This window comes from Cnephaeus nilssonii (genome assembly GCF_951640355.1).
Source record: "Cnephaeus nilssonii genome assembly, chromosome: X".
In the NCBI taxonomy this organism is placed as follows: domain Eukaryota; kingdom Metazoa; phylum Chordata; class Mammalia; order Chiroptera; family Vespertilionidae; genus Cnephaeus; species Cnephaeus nilssonii.
The window spans coordinates 110,745,498-110,755,243 of NC_137071.1; the positions used below are offsets into that span (position 1 = coordinate 110,745,498).

At 42.0% G+C, this 9,746-nt stretch overlaps 1 pseudogene across 1 annotated transcript; it reads right to left on the minus strand.

Annotated features, from left to right (window-relative positions):
- Positions 1 to 7,403: 7,403 nt before the first annotated feature.
- LOC307096428 (mitotic checkpoint protein BUB3-like) lies at positions 7,404 to 9,479 on the minus strand (annotated as a pseudogene). Its single transcript has 3 exons — positions 9,069 to 9,479; positions 7,951 to 8,260; positions 7,404 to 7,685 (listed from the first exon to the last, which is right to left on the minus strand). The product of its transcript is annotated as a mitotic checkpoint protein BUB3-like (transcript).
- Positions 9,480 to 9,746: the final 267 nt, after the last annotated feature.

The window sequence follows — 9,746 nt, forward strand, 5'->3', positions numbered from 1 at the left end:
GTGACTGGACATTAATTATAGAAACGTCCATAGGTATAACATAACCCAGTAATTCTCAAAGTGTGGTCCCCAACAAGCATTTCCTGGGAAACTTGTTTGAAATGCAAATTCTGGGCCCTATCCTATATGTACCCAATAAGAAACTCAGGAGTGTGGCTCAACAGTCTGTATTTTAGCAAGCCCTCCAGGGAATGCTGATGCACAGTCAAGTTTACAACCCACTACTCTAACCCAGTGTTTTTTAAAGGGGGATCAAAGCTGCCCCAGTCATTTGGGGGGAACTTCTAAGGAGGGGAATGGGGCTGGAGCTGCTCTATTTTCATCTGTCTTACATGTTGAACTGCTACATCAGATTTTGTTTAAAGAAAGTGCTTCAAACTGAAAAAAGTTTGAAAACCATGATACCACTCTACCTGTCCTGCTTCATCATCTGTACGGGCTCCGAAAGGGAAAGGCTCCAGGAAGCAGGGATGGGACTAGCAGCCAGCTCCTAACTTTCAGCCCAGGGCATCTCAGGTGACCCCCCCCTCAATAAAGAGGAAACAGGAAGACAAGCCTTTGAGCTATCTTTTATTAAGGTTCTAGGAGCTGCCTGCTTTTCTTTCTAGCTATGGCAGGAAAGGCCAGAGGTTTCTAGGGCTCTTAGAAGAAGCCGTTCCGGTTTCCTCTCTTCTGTGGCCCAGAGCCTATAGCCCCACACTGCTTCCCAGCCAGCTGGATTCTCCCCCCTGCAGCCGTCATCTCAAGGTGGAACATCATGGGTGGGGGGCGGTCTGCCTGAGCTTCTAGCCTCTCCCTCCAATTCCCTGCCAGTCTTTCAAGCCCACATGATGTCTAAGGCTTTACCCAAGACTGCATTTTCTTGCCTTCTTTGCGTTGCCCACCCCAATCCAATGCTTCATCATTGCCATCATACTATGAACTGGGGTCACTGTGGGCCTCTCCTAGGGAGTCATTGCATTCTGTACCATGTCTCCTCCCTTCCTAGCTTCCAACATTGCCAGGCCTATTATCCCAGCACGTAGCTTATAGGGCTTGGTAAATGGGCAGTGGAGATGTTGATGGCATTGAGGTCTGCACTACCTGCTGCTGGTTCTCCCCAAGACCCAAACACCCAGCTGGCAGGACATCCCCACTATTGCCTGTGCCCTTTCAGGTGCCAGGCATTGCCTTTGACTTCTGCCAACCACTTATGGCTCTTTTCCCAGGGCAAGAGCCCTCAGTTCATCCATCTCCACAATGCAGGGAAGAATGTAGCAGCCCCTCTGGGTGTCAACTAAGAACAGGCCTGAGGCTAGGGCAAAACTCTAGAGCTGCTGAGCCTATGTGAACAAAGTCAAGGCAACTGCAATGTGGTGTGTGTCAGCTGCTTGGCTCTTCTCGTCTGTGTGTGTGTGTGTGTGTGTGTGTGTGTGTGTGTGTGTGTGGTGGGGGAGGTGGATTCTGGAGGAGAGAGAGAATGAAGAGACATTAGAAACATGACCAATAAAAGGCTAACATTCACAGGCCAAGCCAGTGCATCCCCCGCCTGCAAAGACATTTGAAACCCTAGCCAGGCCCACCCCTGTCTGACCTCCTAGCCTCTGTGGAGTGGTTTATAGCAGGAATTTCACAGCTGATGGAAGCTGGACAGTGTGAAGGAAATAGCTTGGGCTCTGGAGTTGGATGGATAAACATTCAAATCTGGGCTCAGCCACTCACTAGATGATCAATCTTTTTTTTTTTTAAATTTAATCCTCACCCAAGGATATTTTTCCATTGATTTTTAGAGAGAGTGGAAGAGAGAGGGAAAGACAGAGAGAAATATCAATGTGAGAGGAACACATTGATTGGTTGCCTCCTGCATGTGCCCTGACCAGGGCCTGGATTAGGGAGGAGCCTGCAGCTGAGATATGTGCCCTTGACCAGAAATGAATCTTGATGCTCTATCCACTGAGCCAAACCAGCTAGAGCTAGATGATCTGTCTTATGTGAGGGACTCCACCTCCTTGAACCTCAGGCTCCTCAGCTCCAAAAAAAGTGATGGCAATATGAGGTTGAACCATATGAAAATGTTATTTTGTTAGTTTAAAAAGGTTAAATATTGCCAATTTCTTATTGGTTCAACCCAATAGCACCTTCCTTGTAGGGTTATTGTGCAGATTGAATTAGGTAATCTACAAAAGTGTTTATACCAGTACCTGGCATATAAGAGCCCACTAAAGGATAGTGGTGATGATGGTGATGACAATGGGTATCTAACACCTAACATTGGCCATAGATTGAGGCCCATCCTTGAGGGGCTAAAGTGGACCCTTGGCCAAATATACCTCCTCTCTGGGCTGGGACAGCTCAGAAAATTTCTTGCTTTGTAGTGAAGCCACTGTTCAACGAAGGGTCCCATTAAAGAGCCACAAAAGGGAAACATTAACTTATTGACTCATTGATCTATTCATACATTCAATAGCTTGCATTGAGAGCCTATTATGTACCAGGTACTGTGTTAGGTGCTGGTTGAAGAAGGTATGGTCCCTGTCCTGGAGGAATCTGCAATTTGGTATGGTAGAAAACCCCAGGATAGGTACCAACAGTCCACTGCTGACAAGTGTCATAGTCATAAAAAGTATATCCAGAGATTCATAGGGGTACTGAGGAGGGATCATCCAACTCTAGAGGTTGGGGAAGGCTACACAGACAAAGATGAACCCTGAAAGACATGTAGGAATGTCTTGGATGGAGAAAGTGCAGCTGTAGAAGGACATTTCAAGTAGGAGAAACCTAGTATGTAGAGATACCATACTGCAAAGGGGAGTGGTTGGGATTGGTTCAAAGTCCAGTATGTCTGCAGCATAGTGTGGGGAAGGAAGTGGCAGGAGCTGAGGATGAAGGGATAGGCCAGGGCTGAGTTAGGAAGTGGATTGAATGCCAACCTAAAGGGCTGGGGTATGATATTGTAGGTTTTTTTTTCTGGAGTGGGCACTGGGAATCTGAGCTATATGGTTTTGTGTGTTTTTTTTCATTGTTAGTAATTATTCTCCATCTCCTTGAACCTCGGTCTCCCTGTCTTATTCCTGATCTTAAGGGAAACACTTGCAGTTTTTGCCCATTGAGTATGATGTTGGCTGTGGTTTAGTCATATATATGGCCTTTATTACATTGAGGTATATTCCCTCTATTCCCACTTTGCTGATAGCTTTTATCATAAACTAGTAGCCCATTTGCAGGAAAAATCCTGCAAGCGGCCCTTGCGGCCGCATGCGCTGCCGCTGCCACCGCGCCTGCACCCGCGCGCCTCTGCCACCCGCCCCGCCCCGCCCCGCCCCGCCCCGCCCGGGCTTTCCCTCTGGCAGCCATCTTGCTTTCCGCTTTTCCTCTGTCTTCCTTCTAAGTTATCTTCAGTCTTCACTCCTCCCTCCCTCAGCGTATGCAAATTAACCTCCATCTTTGTTGGGTAATTTGCATACCCGCCCTGATTGGCTGGTGGGCGTGGCTTTGGCTGGTGGGTGTGGCGTGGTGTAGCGAATGTGCGGTCAATTTGCATATTACTATTTTATTAGGTAGGATGGGTGCTGGATTTTACAAAATGTTTTTTCTTCATCTATTGATATTATCACGATCATGTGGTTTTTATCCTTCATTTTGTTTATGTGGTGTATCACATTTATTGATTTGTGGATATTGTAGCAACCTTGTATCCTCAGAATAAATCCCATTTGATCAAGGTGTATGATATTTTTAATGTATTGCTGGATCCGGTTTTCTAATATTTTGTTGAGGATTTTAGCATCTATGTTCATCAGGGATATTGGCCTATAATTTTCCTTCCTTTTTGTTGTGTTTTTATCTGGTTTTGGAATTAGGATAATGCTGGCCTCCTAAAATGAGCTTGGGACCTTCTTCCTCTTTAGTTTTTGGAATATTTTGGAAGGATAGCTGTTAGTTCTTCTTTGAATGTTTGGTAAAACTCACCTGTGAGGCCATCTAATTCAGGACTTTTTTTCTTGTTGGGAGGTTTTTTTTTTTTTTTTTTTTTTTTTTTTTTTTTTTTTTTTTAATTACTGCTTTAATTTCACTGGTTGTAACCTGTCCAGATTCTCTGATTCAGTTTTGGAAATTGTATGTTTCTAGGAATTTATCCATTTCATTCACATTGTCCAATTTGTTCATAGTATGTTTTCACAATCCTTTGCATTTCTTTGGTGTCATTTGTTACTTGTCCTCTTTCATTTCTGCTTTTATTTACTTGGGTCCGCTCTCTTTTTTAAAGGTTTGTCTTCTCTGAACATTTTTGTACAAGGTTTTTTGTGGGCATGTTATATTTTCTCTTGAATAAATACATAAAAATGGAATTACCAGCCCAAAGTATTGGCTTATATTTAATTTTATGAGAAACTACTGGACTGATTTCCACAATGGTTGTACCATTTTATACTCCAATCCACAAAGAGAGTTCCCATTGCTTTGTATCTACTTGGTATTTTTATTTAAAGAAAAATCTATTCTAGTGGTGTGTACTAGTATCTCATGGTGGCTTTAATTTGCATTTCACTGATGACTAATGATATTGAGCATCTTTTCATATGTTTATTGGTCATCTGTATGTCATTCTTTGTGAAGTGTCCATTCTTTGGGTATAATTTACAGACTATACAGGGTGGGGCAAAAGTAGGTTTACAGTTGTGAGTACACAAAACACAGAGTTTATTCTCATGTAATTATTTATTATTATCTTACTAGAGGCCCGGTGCACGAAATTCGTGCATGGAGGGGGATTGTCCCTCAGCCCAGCCTGCACCCTCTCCAATCTGGGAACCCCTCAAGGGATGTCCGACTGGGCCTAAACGGGCAGTCGGACATCCCTCTCACAATCCAGGACTGCTGGCTCCCAACTGCTCGCCTGCCTGCCTTCCTGATTGCCCTTAACTGCTTCTGCCTGATCAACCCCTAACCACTCTGTTGCCAGCCTGATTGATGCCTAACTACTCCCCTGCCAGCCTGTTTGCCCCCAACTTCCCTCCTCTGCCGGGCTGGTCACCCCTAACTGCCCTCCCCTGCAGGGTTGATTGCCTCCAACTGCCCTCCCTTGCAGGCCTGGTCCCTCTCAACTGCCCTCCCTTGCAGGCCTGGTGCCTCCCAACTGCCCTCCCCTGCTGGCCATCTTGTGGTGGCCATCTTGTGTCCTCATGGGGGCAGGATCTTTGACCACATGGGGGCAGCCATAGTGTGTGTTGGAGTGATGGTCAATCTGCATATTACTCTTTTATTAGATAGGATAGAGGCCTGGTGCATAGGGGGGGCCAGCTGGTTTGCCCTGAAGGGTGTCCCGGATCAGAGTAGGGGTTCCCTTGGGGCATGGGGCGGCCTGAGCAAGGGGCCTGTGGTGGTTTTCAGGCCAGCCACGCCCTCTGGTGACCCAAGCAGAGGCCCTGGTATCTGGAATTTATTTACCTTCTACAATTGAAACTTTGTAGCCTGGAGCGGAGCCAAGCCTTCTGCTTGCTCCACGGCAGCAGCCATTTCTGTTTAGGGTTTATTTACCTTCTATAATTGAAACTTTGTAGCCTGGAATGGAGGCCTGGGCCGGCAGGGCTGCAGAAGCTTGGCTTCCTCCTTCAACCCTAGCCTCCTGCTCTTTCCAGCTCTGTGGCTGCCACCATTTCTGTTTGGATTTTTTTACCTTCTATAATTGAAACTTTGTAGCCTTGAGTGGAGGCTTAGGCCGGCAAGGGCAGGTGGAAAGCTTGGCTTCCTCCATTGCCTGGGAAACCCAGGCCTCGCTCCTGCTCTCTGTGGCTGTAGCCATCTTGGTTGGGTTTATTTGCATACTCGCTCTGATTGGCTGGTGGGTGTGACTGGTGGGCATGGCTTGTGGGTGTAGCAAAGGTATGGTCAATTTGCATATTACTCTTTTATTAGGTAGGATTTTCCATACAAACAACCCTAAACTACTTTTGCGTCATGCTGTAGTATAATGCACCCATGAAAAGTGTGCAAAGTGTTCAAAGACTTTTTTAAAAAAATATATTTTATTGATTTTTTACAGAGAGGAAGAGAGAGGGATAGAGAGCTAGAAACATCGATGAGAGAGAAACATTGATCAGCTGCCTCCTGCACACCCCCCACCGGGGATGTGCCCGCAACCAAGGTACATGCCCTTGACCGGAATCGAACCTGGGACCATTGAGTCCGCAGGCCGACGCTCTATCCACTGAACCAAACCAGTTTCAGCAATGTTCAAAGACTTTTGACAAATGAATAAAACCATGTAATGAGCACTACCTACACAGAAGTTTATCAATATTACTACTCGCTTGAAAGCACCAGCTTTTGGTTTCATTGATTTTTCTCTATTTTTTTTTTTTTTTTTTGCTATTTCTGTTCTTTCTTCTACTATTTCCTTCCTTTTACTTACTTTGGGCTCAATTTGCTCTTCTTTTTCTAGCTTCTTAAATTTGAAGCTGAAGTCATTGATCTGAGACCTTTCTTCTTTCCTAATATAGGTATTGAGGGCTATAAACATCCCCGTAAGTACTGCTGTAGGGGCATCTCACAAATTTTTATATGCTGTTTTCATTTTCTTCCATTTAAAAATACTTTTCAATTTTCTTTTGATTATTCTTTGACCCATAGGTTATTTAAAAGTGTGTCATTTAATTTCCAAATATTAAAGATTTTTCTGACATATTTTTGTTATTGCTTTCTAATTTAATTCTGTTGAGGTCAGAAAACATGTTTTCTATGATTTCAGTCCTTTAAAATTTATTGAGACTCGTTTTATGGCCCAGCATATGGTCTATTGTGGAGAATGTTCCATGTGTGCTTGAGAAGAATGTGTATTCTGCAGATGCTGGGTGTAGTGTTCTATTCATGATAGTTAGGTCAAGTTGATTGATAGGGCTGTTCAAGTCTTCTACATCCTTAATGATTTTATGTTTACTTGTTTTTTCAGTTACTGAGAAAGAGCTGTTAAACTCCAACTATAATTGTGATTTTGTCTATTTCTTGTTTCAGTTCTGTCAGTTTGGCTTCAAGTATTTTGGGGCTTGTTAATAGGTACTTACACATTTAAGATTGTTATATTGTCTTGAGGAAGTGAGCTTTTTATCACTATAAATGTCTTTTTAAAAGGGAATAACAGGTTCAGATTATTTTTCAAAAAGAGCTCAAGATGCTTAGAAAAATCAACTGGGCTTGCTGGTGTCAAAACAATTCTTCCCAGTACTGCACAAGGACACCAAGATGTCTCATCTACACAAAGTCAGCATGAAAAGGTGCATACAGGTTTTGTGTCAGACATAAAACAGAGAAATCCACATATTAAGTAACGTGTCCACAATAACTATAATGCATTCCTAGGGGGATAAACATGTATTTGTAGAATGGAAAACAAAGCTTTCCATAGAGAAACCACTTTCATGAGAAGATTAGGTGGACTTGAGTTCTGTTTCTGCATCTGTCACTTGATGAATGAAGATACCATCTTCTGGATGTTCCATGTCATCCATTTCATACATATATGATGATGCTATCACAAGTGTAGTTCCATCATTATTGAAGGCAAGTGATGCAATACTGGTGGGATATCGATGGAACTGGCACAGTTGCTTTTAAAAAAATGGATCCCAAATATTTACAAATCCATCAGAACCACCTATGGCAAATGCATTGTGGATGTTGTGAAAAGAAATGGCATTGACTAGGTAAATCTGCTATACATACATATATATATATATATATATATATATATATATATATATATATATATATATATATTTTAAAATTTTATTTTTCAGAAGGAAATTCCAAGTTACAAAAGCAAATCTGACCTCAATTTAGCTGCTCATTCACCACAAACTTTGCCTTTTTATGTACCACAATATCCTTGAAAGGCAAAGGGTCCAGGCTTTTCTTTCCGTTCACAAGTTTGGAGCTCTTTTTCAATATATATTTTTAATATATATTTTTAAAAATCTGCTCAATATTAGCTTCTTTTAGTCTGTGACACTTGAAGGCATACGTTTTCTTCTGTACCTCAGGGCTTGGGTCTAAGTCCTCAACTGCTACTTGACCTTCAATAGAGCTCAATACATAACCCTATTTGTTTGGAAATACTCACATGCAGCTGGTACTTCAGGCTGGACTCCTGGTGATGCTACGTGTAGCCCATGTTCCGTAAGTCCCACACCAACACTCTGTGGCCTTCAGTGCTCACAATTAGCCTGTCTCCAGACACTGAGAGGTTACACCTTTTCAGGCTGACAGAAGGTCCCAGCAAGAAGGTCTGTGATCCCACAATTTCTTTTTTGTATTGTCTAAAGTTTTTTTTGTGTTTTTTTTTAGTTAGGCAAATATATATATATATATGTATATAATTATATATATATAATTATATATATATAATTATATATATATATATATATATATATATATATATATATATATATATATATAATTATCTTAAGTTTTACATATATCTCCTTTTCCCCAATTGACCCCTTTCAAACATTCCCACCCCGGGCAAGCCCCTACTGTCCCAGTGTCTGTGTCCATTGGTTATGCTAATATGCATGCATACAAATCCTTTGGTTGCTCTCTAACTCCCCCACCTCTACTGCCATTTGTCTCTGGATCTATTTTTGTTCATCAAATTATGTTGATCATTATATCCCACATATTAGTGAGATCATGTGATATTTATCTTTCTCCGACTGGCTTATTTTGCTTAGCATAATGTTCTCCAGTTCCATCCATGCTGTTGCAAATGCTAAAAGTTCCTTCTTTTTTATAGCGGTGTGGTATTCCATTGTGTAGATGTACCATAGTTTTTTTAATCCACTCATCTGCTGATGGGCACTTAGGTTGTTTCCAAATCTTAGCTATTGTAAATTGTGCTGCTATGAACATAGGGGTTCATATATCCTTTCTGATTGGTGTTTCTGGTTTCTTGGGATACAGTCCTAGAAGTGGGATTATTGGGTCAAATGGGAGTTCCATTTTTAGTTTTTTGAGCAAACTCCATACTGTTCTCCACAGTGGCTGCACCAGTCTGCATTCCAACCAGCAGTGCACGAGGGTTCCTTTTTTTCTACATCCTCGCCAGTACTTGTTGTTGGTTGATTTTTGATCCCACAATTTAACTGTCTTATCCCAACTCCCAGTAACCATCACATTTACTTCTGGACAGGATTCAACACATTTGATAGGGGTATTATGGGTTCCAACAAGACTTTCTTGATCAGTGTTCAAATCCTCCATTTTCATTGATGATCTAATCTTCCACTCCAGGCATATGTTGGAATCTAGAAGGCACAGTCCAGCATGGTGCTGGTATACTGGTATTTGAACCAAATGGAGTTGACTGGTACATCATAGAGACATACTGACGTGTCCCAGGAGGAAACCAGCAGGAACTGGAAAGTGTTGGGGTTGAACTTCACTGAGGAGATGCCATCCTCAGGTGGCTCATTCAGCTTGAACTCATTGTAACCCGTCATCTTGAGTTCCCCCCAGAATCCTAAATGTCTTTACACTTGGTAATAGTTTGTGTCTTAAACCTTACTTTGAAGTTAATATAGCCATATCCATCATTTTAGTTTTAACCTATCTGTGCCTTTATATTTAAAAAGAATCTTACAGACAGCAAAAAAAGTTGAGGCCAATATTGTTTTTTAATACAGTGGAATGATATTTAATTTTACTCCTTAGAGTAAATTTATATTTAATGTAGTTATTGATATGGTTGGGTTTAGGTCATAATTTTTCTATTT